The 11,471-nt window shown below is 48.3% G+C and overlaps 2 protein-coding genes across 6 annotated transcripts in view; both read left to right on the top strand.

The window, feature by feature from the left end:
- The first annotated feature begins 4,365 nt into the window (after window positions 1-4,365).
- LOC143973968 (beta-1,3-galactosyl-O-glycosyl-glycoprotein beta-1,6-N-acetylglucosaminyltransferase-like) overlaps window positions 4,366-11,471 on the top strand; it is a 71,035-nt gene continuing 63,929 nt past the window's right edge. The window contains exon 1 of one of the 5 annotated variants that reach the window (XM_077474904.1): window positions 4,366-4,508. The gene's annotated coding sequence lies outside the window, so the exon portion shown is untranslated. Of the gene's footprint in view, window positions 4,509-6,869; window positions 7,106-11,471 lie in introns of those variants that run through there. The other 4 variants (XM_077474905.1, XM_077474906.1, XM_077474907.1 and 1 more) reach the window with 4 other exon arrangements.
- The window catches only part of LOC143973969 (beta-1,3-galactosyl-O-glycosyl-glycoprotein beta-1,6-N-acetylglucosaminyltransferase-like), an 82,046-nt gene continuing 74,952 nt past the window's right edge, over window positions 4,378-11,471 (top strand). The window contains 1 exon segment of the mRNA XM_077474909.1: window positions 4,378-4,508. The gene's annotated coding sequence lies outside the window, so the exon portion shown is untranslated.

Here is an 11,471-nt window from a genome sequence, read left to right as displayed (position 1 = left end):
ATTATCATATGAAACAGACAGGGTTTTGTTCAACAAGATGAGAGGACAATGATGTCTATATACAATGTCCCAGTAATGGAAAGCCTTTTCCCTTTATCTCTGTGGTACTACAAGTGTCAGCAAGATGACTACCAGCAACGATTTCTGTATACAGTGTTCAAATAACTCCTTCTGTAGTGCAATGTCCCTTTTCCCTGCCGATGGGCAAAATTGCCCTCTCACTAAATCCTGTGATCAAGGCCCAAACAAACTTCCCAGAACAGACAGGCTCTCTTGGCAACCCGACCGTCACCTCACACTGGAACGATTCACTGTCGGTGTAGGTGCCCCTCGATATACACCTGGGATCCCCCTCTCTTAGGCTGGATGTCCTGAATCGTGCGTGGAGATCATCTGAGAGACAGCATCTCTCCCTCAGGTCTGGTGGTCTCTTCCCTCCCTCAAGGCTGACTGACTTTTCTTCAGGACACAAAATGGAGTCTTTACTTTTCTGTCACAGAGCATCCTGGACTTTTTATAGTTCCTTCTGAATACCCACCTATAGAGCCACTTAGTGAGGGTACTTCATGTCCCAGAATCCATTGTAGCTGCTTCCTGCAGCTTAGTACAGTCTCTCTTATTGGCTGCTGCAACTGTGCCTTTAATTGGCTTACTTCTTCCTGCCAGTAGGGGCACAAGAGCAGCTACTGAATGCACAGCTCTGTGTGTATATGCTCATATTACAGCAAACTGTCAATGAAAAGGGACGTGGGGGGGGAGTAAAATCCCCCTTGCAGCTGCTGGCAGGCAGCTCTCCCTAACTCTAGCTGAAAAGCCTGTGCACATTGCACAGTTTGGCGAGGTCGTGGGTTATAGAGTGAGACACCTGCTACATTAGTAAGAGAGGACAGGGGCATTGGTGAGAGAGCTGAGGGAGGGCAGGCATTGGGAAGAGAGGAGGGGACCATTGGTGAGAGAGATAGGGGGCCATTATTAAGAGAGGAGGGGGGTTATTGGTGAGAGAGCTGTGGGGGTATTAGTAAGAGCGAAGGGGGCATTGGTGAGAGAGCTAAGGGGCTATTAGTAAGAGCTGGGTATTAGTAAAAGAGGAGGGTGCATTAATGAGATAGTTGGTGGGACATTGGTGAGAGAGCTGGAGGGGGGGCATTAGTAAGAGAGGAGGGGGCATTGGTGAGAGAGCTGGGGGGATTAGTAAGAGAGTAGGGGGCATTGGTGAGAGAGTTGGGGGGCATTAGTAAGAGATAAGGGTGACATTGGTGAGAGTACTGGGGGAGGACATTAGTAAAAGAGAAGGGGGGGGCTATTGGTGAGAGAGCTGGGGGACATTAGTAAGAGGGGGTATTAGTAAAAGAGGAGGGGCATTGATGAGATATTTGGGGGGAAATTGGTGGGAGAGCTAGGGGCATTAGTAAGAGAGGAGGGAGGCATTGGGGAGAGTGCTGGGAGAGGGCATTAGTAAAAGAGGAGGTGGGTTATTGGTGAGAGAGCTGGGGGAGGGCATTAGTAAGAGCGGAGGGGGAGCATTGGTGAGAAAGGTGGGGGGGCATTAGTGAGACAGGCTTCTGGGCCTAAACACAGAGCTTACAATAGAAGCACCTCCTCAGGTCTCAGTCTGAGGCAAGAGAGCGAACTGTGGTGTGAAATTCCCGCCACTGACACCAAGAGTGGGGCAAAATTCCCGCCACTGACACCAAAAGTGGGGTGAAATTCCCACCACTGACACCAACAGTGGGGCAAAATTCCAATCACTCACACCAACAGTGGGGCAAAATTCCCGCCACTCACACCAACAGTGGGGAAAAATTCCCACCACTCAAAACAACAGTGGGGCAAACTTCCTGCCACTCACACCAACAGTGGGGTAAACTTCCTGCCCCTCACACCAACAGTGGGGCAAAATTCCTGCCACTGATACCAACAGTGGGGCAAACTTTCTGCCACTGACACCAAAAGTGTGGCAATATCCCTGCCATTGACACCAATAGTGGGGAAAACTTCCTGCCACTCACACCAACAGTGGGGCAGACTTCCTGCAACTCCCACCAACAGTGGGGCAGACTTCCTGCAACTCACACCAACAGTGGGGCAAACTTCCTGCCACTGATACCAACCATGAGACAAACTTCCGGACACTCACACCAACAGTGGGGCAAACTTCCTGCCACTCACACCAAGAGTGAGGCAAAATTCCTGCCACTTACACCAAGAGTGGGGCAAAATTCTTGCCACTCACACCAACAGTGGGGCAAACGTCCTGCCACTAACAGCCACAGTGGGGAACAATTCCTGCTGCTGACACCAACAGTGGGACAAACTTCCTGTCACTGGCACCAACAGTGGGACACTATTCCTCCCATGAATACTAGTCATGGGGTAATTTCTTTCCTCCCACTGACCACCCAGCCTGAGGTATTTTCTATTCCCACTGTTGCCGGGACCAGTTCTTCTCCCAGACAGGGCCGGGACAAGGGTTGGGCAGAAGGGGCGGCTTCCCTGGTCACTGTGGTATCATGTGAGGGTGGGGGGGGCACCACAAGGAGATTGGGGGAGGGGATTTATTTTAGAAGGGGGAATTTGGGGGATGGCACGAGGTATTTTTATAGTAGAGGGTATGGGGGGTGCTAAGAGTGGTGATTTAGGGGATTTGTGTAGGGAGAGGGGATGGGGGAAGAAGATTTATGGGAGGGGGGATTTGAAGTGGGGGGGTGTGCTCTAAGAGGGGAAATTTTGGGGTAGAGGACTTGCACTAGGAAAGGTGAATTCTTTTTTAGGTGGACATTTGAGCTTTGGGGGATGGGGGGACTTGTCCTGAGAGGGGGGATTTTGGAAGGGAGGCGGATTAGTACTAGGAGGAGGGGGGATTTATGCTTAGGAGTAAGTATGCAGATTAGTGCTCAGTGTTTATGTGAGGGGATTTTTGCTGACACATAATGGTCTATTGCATTATTGGAACCTGAAAGTCGTGCAATTTTTTGCTGTGATTTTGATGCGACTCAAACTAATGTCTGTGTATTCTTGAAGTCTATGGACCTCAAGTCACGTCAAAGTGGGACCAAAGTAGTACAGGGACTACTTTGAAGTAGCTGCGACTTGAAGTTGCACAGATATGAATGGTACTCATTAGAAATCATGGGGTACGACTTGTCATGCCACTTTGCAGTCCCAAGTAGCATGGCAAGTTGAACTAGTGGAAACCGAGCGGGCGCCGGACACAGTGAACTATGGGAAGCGCCATGTCTATGCAATCACGAGATTTCAGATGCGGCACTTCATTTGCAGGCTTTTGTCTCGCCTTGTGGCGCATTCTGAAGCGGAAGTATGAGGAGCAGACTCCTCCACCGCTGCTGCCAGTGTCCACTGAAGGAGACAACAGGAGGAGAGGACACCAGAGCGAGGTAAGTGCCGGTCTGGACCTGTCGCAGAGAATGGGGGGTGGGGGGGGGGGTTGATGGGACAGTGAGGCTGCATTTGATGGAACACAGTGAGGCTGAATTTGGTGGAACACAGTGAGGCTGCATTTGGTGGAACACAGTGAGGTTGCATTTGATGGGACAGTGAGGCTACATTTGATGGGACAGTGAGGATGCATTTCATTGGACACAGGCTGCATTTGATGGGACACAGAGAGGCTGCATTTGATGGGACACAAGCTGCATTTGATGGGACGGTGAGGCTGCATTTCATTGGACACAGGCTGCATTTGATGGGACAGTAAGGCTGCATTTGATGGGACACAGTGAGGCTGCATTTCTTTGGACACAGGCTGCATTTGATGGGACAGTAAGGTTGCATTTAATGGGACACAGTGAGGCTGCATTTGATGGAACACAGTGAGGCTGCATTTGATGGGACAGCGAGGCTACATTTCATTGGACACAGGCTGCATTTGATGGCACAGTGGGAGCATTTGATATGGCACAGAGGCTGTGTTTTATGGGCACAGTGGCTGCGTTTGATGGGTACAATGGCAGTAATTGATGGGCACAGTGGCTGCGTTTGATGGGCACAGTGGTGGCAATTGATAGGCACAGTGGCTGAGTTTGATGTTTTTTTTTTTTTTTCCACAGACTTGCCACCAACTTCTTTTAGGCGAGCTACAGTATGTGAGCGACAAGACGGCCCGCAGTCCTTAGCTATAGTGTGGTAGTACCAGTGTTAGCCATGAGATGGCGCGAGTCGCTTACATCAGCCACTTGTTCCTAGTGTCTCGGGCGCCGCTCTGATTCAGCTAAACGTCTTACCGCCTGAGCAAGGTGTGGGTTCGGCAGTGGGCTGGGCTACGAGGGAGTTGCCAGGCACCGATGGACAGGGAGCAGCGGGCGGGGCTACGAGGGAGTTGCCAGGCACTGATGGATGGGGAGCAGTGGGCGGGGCAGTGTGTGTGTGTGTGTGGTTGGTTTGGTGAGAGCTGTGCTCTAGTGGGTTGTGTGTGTCGGCGGAGAGCACATAGCCAGGCGCTGGGTGAGTGTTAGAGGATGTGCACACCACCTCTATGGAGGAGTTCTGGGGTAAGATTCCTTTATTCTCTATATGGATACATGCTGTATGTAGTACTGACCTTCCCTTCTAGTGCTGGACACTGATTCACCTTGCTGGACCTTAATACAGAGCTGATGAGCTCATAGAATATGGAGTCCTAGGGGACAGAGCTACAATCCCATTGTGTATATAGAAGACATTTCCTGACAGCTCCATTCACACTAGTGTGAGCAGACAGCAGCATCATGTGTGATGGAGGAGTACAGGGGAGGCACCCAGCTCTCATCTAACCTTCATTACATCACAGCTTACTATTTTATTATAGCACAGCTTACTATGACATGTGAAGGCTGCATTTGTTTTTAGGATTTCTTTTATTTTTCACCTGGTAATCCAACTAGTAAGTCTGTTGCTAAAGGACAAGCTCCCTAGCAGAATGTATCCGTCATGTGGATGAGACAAGCCATTTACTACTGACAGGGGAGCTTGCAATGATCAGCTTTTATTTTATATAACACTTTTATCCAAAGGGGGGGGGACAGTTTGCTGTAACTGCTTATAAAATGTGAGCTGGAGTTTGGCTTTGATGTGTTAGTGTATTTAAATCTGCTAATACGCCCCGCTCTCAGACCGATTCTGTCAATCTGATCCACTTGCTCAGTGGGAGAACTGTCTGCTGATCCTCAAAGAGCAGGCACATGACAGGTCTGTGTCCGCCCTGCTATGCATAGCGGACGCAGAAACAGCCCGCTGTTCTCTGCGCGGTGCGGACGCGGAAACAGCCCGCTGTTCTCTGCGCGGAGCGGACGCGGAAACAGCCCGCTGTTCTCTGCGCGGAGCGGAAACAGCCCGCTGTTCTCTGCGCGGAGCGGGCGCGGAAACAGCCCGCTGTTCTCTGAGCGGAGCGGGCGCGGAAACAGCCCGCTGTTCTCTGAGCGGAGCGGGCGCGGAAACAGCCCGCTGTTCTCTGAGCGGAGCGGGCGCGGAAACAGCCCGCTGTTCTCTGAGCGGAGCGGGCGCGGAAACAGCCCGCTGTTCTCTGCGCGGAGCGGGCGCGGAAACAGCCCGCTGTTCTCTGCGCGGAGCGGGCGCGGAAACAGCCCGCTGTTCTCTGCGCGGAGCGGGCGCGGAAACAGCCCGCTGTTCTCTGCGCGGAGCGGGCGCGGAAACAGCCCGCTGTTCTCTGCGCGGAGCGGGCGCGGAAACAGCCCGCTGTTCTCTGCGCGGAGCGGACGCGGAAACAGCCCGCTGTTCTCTGCGCGGAGCGGACGCGGAAACAGCCCGCTGTTCTCTGCGCGGAGCGGACGCGGAAACAGCCCGCTGTTCTCTGCGCGGAGCGGAAGCGGAAACAGCCCGCTGTTCTCTGCGCGGAGCGGACGCGGAAACAGCCCGCTGTTCTCTGCGCGGAGCGGTCGCGGAAACAGCCCGCTGTTCTCTGCGCGGAGCGGACGCGGAAACAGCCCGCTGTTCTCTGCGCGGAGCGGACGCGGAAACAGCCCGCTGTTCTCTGAGCGGAGCGGTCGCGGAAACAGCCCGCTGTTCTCTGAGCGGAGCGGTCGCGGAAACAGCCCGCTGTTCTCTGAGCGGAGCGGTCGCGGAAACAGCCCGCTGTTCTCTGAGCGGAGCGGGCGCGGAAACAGCCCGCTGTTCTCTGAGCGGAGCGGGCGCGGAAACAGCCCGCTGTTCTCTGAGCGGAGCGGGCGCGGAAACAGCCCGCTGTTCTCTGAGCGGAGCGGGCGCGGAAACAGCCCGCTGTTCTCTGCGCGGAGCGGGCGCGGAAACAGCCCGCTGTTCTCTGCGCGGAGCGGGCGCGGAAACAGCCCGCTGTTCTCTGCGCGGAGCGGGCGCGGAAACAGCCCGCTGTTCTCTGCGCGGAGCGGGCGCGGATACAGCCCGCTGTTCTCTGCGCGGGCGGGGCGCAGCCCCCTGTTCTCTGCGCGGGGCGGGCGCAGCCCCCTGTTCTCTGCGCGGGGCGGGCGCAGCCCCCTGTTCTCTGCCTGGAGCGGGCGCAGCCCGCTGTTCTCTGCCCGGAGCGGACACAGTTAAGATCCCGGTGCCAGGGACCAAAAAAACCCAGCTCAGGTGAGGACAGCACTGGATCCCCAGACAGGCGAGTGTCTGTTTGTTTATTAAAAGTCGGTAACTACTGCTTTTATAGCTGCTGACTTTTACTTTCTACTTACCTGCAGGTGGAGTTGATTTAAATCAAGTTACTTTAAGGATCCGCTCAGCGGAGTCCGCCAGCTCAGCAGGAGATCTCTCAGTTGATCTCCACTGAGCTGGCAGATGACAGATCTGTCTCTGCTCACTGAGCGGGGAGGGGCCTGTCAGAGCGCCACCGATTCCTATGGAGGGATCAGACGAAAACGGACAGCATGTCCGTTTTTCATCAGATTTCATCCGATCCACCCAGACGAATGGCGAACGTATTGCCATACGTCTGATTTTAGGGGATTGGATGGCAGAGATTCCTCCTCTGACTCGCTGTTGACTCGGCAACAGTCCCTTTAATGGGACGGCTGGTGATGCAACAGTGACACAAGAAGGTGAGGGACGTGGCGGCAGCAGGTGAGTGGATGCCCACTAACAGGCATGATGGATCTGAAATGACAGGTACTCTTTAAATGTAAGGACTTATTCTTGCTGGTAGTTAGAATTTTTAATATTTTCGAATAAAATGAAGGTTTCCCATTTAGAATAATAAGCTGTCAGGTTAGTAAAACAGCGATATCAGAACCGATTTCAATCATACATTTGTAATGTACACGATTTACAAAACATGTGAGATGAGGAATATTCCTGAACTTTTTTTGATTTCATGGTTACTGTGAAATTGTGTAAATGCATCAATGCAGTGCATGTTATCTGAGCTTGCAGAGCTTGGATTTGTTGAATAAGTTTACCAAAAATTTAAAAATGGCAGAATATACATACTAAGCTCCATGTCATGCTGAATAAACTAAATTGAATAATGTATCTTAAATAGAAAACTAACTTTAGATACATTTTTTTTTTTTTTTTTTTTTTAATAAATTTGATAAAAAATAAAAAAAAATCCATATGTATTTTTTTTTTATATACATCATTGATTTTTATCCACCCTGCTTACCTGCCTGAAGCTCCTCTTTAACCACTTTACGACCAGCGAATGCCGATGTACGTCCATTTTTTGAAGAGGGATATCTTGGTAACGGCAGCAGCTGCTGCCACAACCGAGAGATCCATCTCAGGCGCCGGTTGTGTGTACGATAATGGTGGTCTCTGCGGCGGGTTCACCGCGAGATCAGCACTATCGGCGACAGGAGAGGTGCCGCCCTCTCCCCGCAGCCTCCGCCGCTACCGATGGCTCTGGACCTTAAGTCGTTAAGTAGGGAATGTGTATGGATTATTTTTAGAGAAGTGTCACTTAGGGCTGGCCATACAAAAGTGGAAAAAACAAAAGAAATACCGTGCTACCTAGTGTAACACTAATGAAAAAAAGTGTGTGTGTGTGTGTGTGTGTGTGTGTGTGTGTGTGTATACACACACACACACTTTTTTTCATTAGTGTTACACTAGGTAGCACGGTATTTCTTTTGTTTTTTCCACTTTGTATGGCCAGCCCTAAGTGACACTTCTCTAAAAATAATCCATACACATTCCCTACTTAACGACTCAAGGTCCAGGCCTCTTTTTCAGACATGATGTTTACATGTTTAAAACAGTTTATTTTTGCTAGAAAATTACTTAGAACCCCCAAACATTATATATTGTTTTTTTTTCTAACACCCTAGAGAATAAAATGGCGGTCATTGCAATACTTTTTTTTCACACCGTATTTGCTCAGTGTTCTTACAAGTGCACTTTTTTTGGGGGAAAAATTCACTTTTTTGAATAAAAAAAATGACAAAATTTTGCTCTTTTTTTGTTTTTATATTGTGAAAGATAATGTCGGCACAGTGGTGTAGTGGTTAGCACTCACGCCTAGCGCTGGTTCAAATCCCAAACATGACACTACCTGCCTGGAGTTTGCATGTTCTCCCTGTACCCTGCGTGGGTTTCCTCCCACAATCCAAAGACATGCAGGTAGGTTAATTGGCTTCTGTCCCAAATTGGCCCTAGTATATGAATGGGGACCTTGGATTGTGGGCTCCTTGAGGGTAGGGATCGATGTGAGTTTTCAATGTACAGGGATAGGGACAATTGTAGACACTCACTCAGGTTGAACTGGATGGACTGGTGTCTTTATTCAACCTTACTTACTATGTAATGTTATACCAAGTAAATTGATACCCAACAAGCTGCGCTTAATAAGCAAATACCATAGAAAATGTAAAAATATATATGAACCAGTGAAAGAAGGTCCGTGATAAACCTCCCAAAAAAAACCTGAATACCATAAACGGCAGGGAAGATGGCAAAATCTAAATAATTGCAAATGACAAAAATGTGAATTGTCCTGAATGAATAGTAGTCCAAGAATATGAATCCAGCGATTACTCAGTGAAGATCAGTGAGACTCCGTAATCACACAGATAACACCCTTTGATGTGATTCAGCACCACATAGATTACACAATTACCAGAGGGCAAGTTTTTTTTTATTTTCTATGGTATTTGTTTATTAAGTGCAGCTTGTTCTTATAAAGGCTTGTAGAAAGTTCATAGAACATTCTTTGTTGACGGAAAGAATTTGACAGCCTGTAATATATCCTTCAGACCTGTTTTTGAATGGCATCCCAGACATTTTAAACAGGTGTACTATGTGTACTATGTGTACTAGGTGTACTTATTCTGTACTATAGGGGGTTATTTACTAAAGGCAAATCCACTTTGCCCTACAAGTGCGCTTGGAAGTAAAGGCGCTATAGATCCGAGGGGGACATGAAAGGAAAATAAAAAACAGCATTTTAGCTTGCACATGATTGGATGATCAAATCGGCAGAGCTTCCCCTCATTTCGGATCTACAGCGACTGTACTTCCAAGTGCACTTGCAGTGCAAAGTGGCATTGCCTTTAGTAAATAACCACCTGTGTGTCTTTAATGAGAGCCACATTCATTGTTAGAATTTTGTTTCCATTTTTCTCCTATTATGGTGGAAAACGAATACTGATTTGGCCCTGCTAATCATTAGAATGAATGAAAATAAACATTTTGAAGGAACTTCTACTTGTGTATGAGCAGCATTAGTTCCCCTTTTTATAATAGAATGTACAGAGCAGTCTGTGGACCCCAGTGCTTTACAAATCATGGTGCAGTAGAGACTAGTTAAGCTTCATTTAAAGCCACAGTTTATCAATTGGTATGTTGCAATAAGGCCCCTTTCATATTGGGGCGGTGGGTGCGTCGGCGTTAAAGCATCGCTATTTTTAGCAGCGCTTTACCGTCAATTTCACTGCGCTATTTGGCCACTAGCAGGGCTATTTGCCTCCTGCCAGCCCACCGCTCAGTGTGAAAGCCCTCGGGGCTTTCACATTGGAGAAACAGCAGCGGCTCTTTCAGGGCGCTATTTTAAGCTCTGTAGTGCCTGCAAAGCACCCCAATGTGAAAGGGGTCTAAAATAAATGTAAGCTTTTAGACTTTGTACTGCTTTAATTTTTTTCTAAAGGCAAAATGTGTGTGTTTGTGGGGGGGGGGGGGGGGGTTTGTATTACTGTTTGTCCTTGTTAGGGAGTCACCCTCTCTATTGCCCTACTGAGTGTGAAGGTGAAAGAAACACAAACATTTTAGGCTGCCACCGGAACAGTAATAAGGGGAAATCCTCCAATGGGGACACTAGTTCTGGTGACCCTTTTGAGGGATTTCCTAGCTTTGACTATAGGACATGAAAGTAAAAGGAAATCTCCCTAATGAGACACAAATGGCAAAAACCGACAGGGGTTATAACCCTCTCTTACTATTGCTGGGAAAAAATGTTTTGCCGTTAGTGCTACTTAGTGTATCTAAACCCAAAACCATAAAAAAAAAATTCCGTTAGTGCTACTTAGTTTATCTAAACCCAAAACCCCAAAAATGTAATATGTTGCCGCTTAGCAGACCTTAAATTGGAACTTCATTTAAAAAGTGAAGCACCGATGGCTTGCTCCCTTCCCTCATGCTGCCCACCCCGTTTTTTTAGGAGGTGCAAGTAGGGCTGCAACTAACGATTATTTCCATAATCGATTAGTTGGCCAATTATTGTTTCGAATAATCGGTTAATAACCTAAAAAAAAAAAAAAGTTTGCTGCAATTTGCATTTTTTGGCCAATTTGTTGTTGGGCAGATTAAAAAAACACAAATTGCCACAAAAAAGCATTATTACATGCTTTTCTGCAGCTTCTCCATTGAAGTATATTGAACCAAAATAGCACCGTTTTGCGTTAAATAAAAAGCCCTTGTCTTTTTCAAATAGGCAGCAGCTGAAAAAATCATGGATGTGAACGTGTCCCATAGGAAACCATGTAAATTAACTGTAGTGCGTTTCTGCAAAAAGCACCAAAAAACAGAGGTGCGACCCAGGCCTGAGATGTTTAGTAACATAACGGGGTTAAAAAAACCTAAAATTAGTACAAAAAGAGCAAATAATCGCTACTGTAAGGGGTACATTTTTTACTATGGGACAGTGAAAGTAATATTTACAGTAGCGATTTGCTCTTTTTGTACTCTAAAGGGCTAATTTTAGTTTTTTGTTAACCCCATTATGTTAGTGGCCGATTAATCGATTAATTTCATAATCGATTAGTTGTCGATTAATCGATTAGTTGTTTCAGCCCTAGGTGCAAGTACCAGTTTTTATTGGTACTTGCTCCCACTTCTGTATTCATCTCCTAGGCAAGGATGATGTCCCTTTGCCCCTTCCCACAGCAATCTGGGACATGTAGCATGGCCCTGCAAGCTGCAGGACCATTCATAAAATGCTGCTCAGTGGGAAGCCAGGAAGTGACAGCTGACTCCTGTTTCGAAGATGAATGGGCTGTGGAGGGCAGCACTGGACCCTGATTTTTTTTTTTTTTAAAGTTTGCAACTACAGTCAA

Source organism: Lithobates pipiens, unplaced genomic scaffold (genome assembly GCF_037356315.1).
Source record: "Lithobates pipiens isolate NorthernLeopardFrog02 unplaced genomic scaffold, aLitPip1_a1.2 Scaffold_13, whole genome shotgun sequence".
Lineage (NCBI taxonomy): Eukaryota > Metazoa > Chordata > Amphibia > Anura > Ranidae > Lithobates > Lithobates pipiens.
Note: the sequence above shows the minus strand (reverse complement) of the source record. Positions and strands in the feature narration are given on the sequence as shown.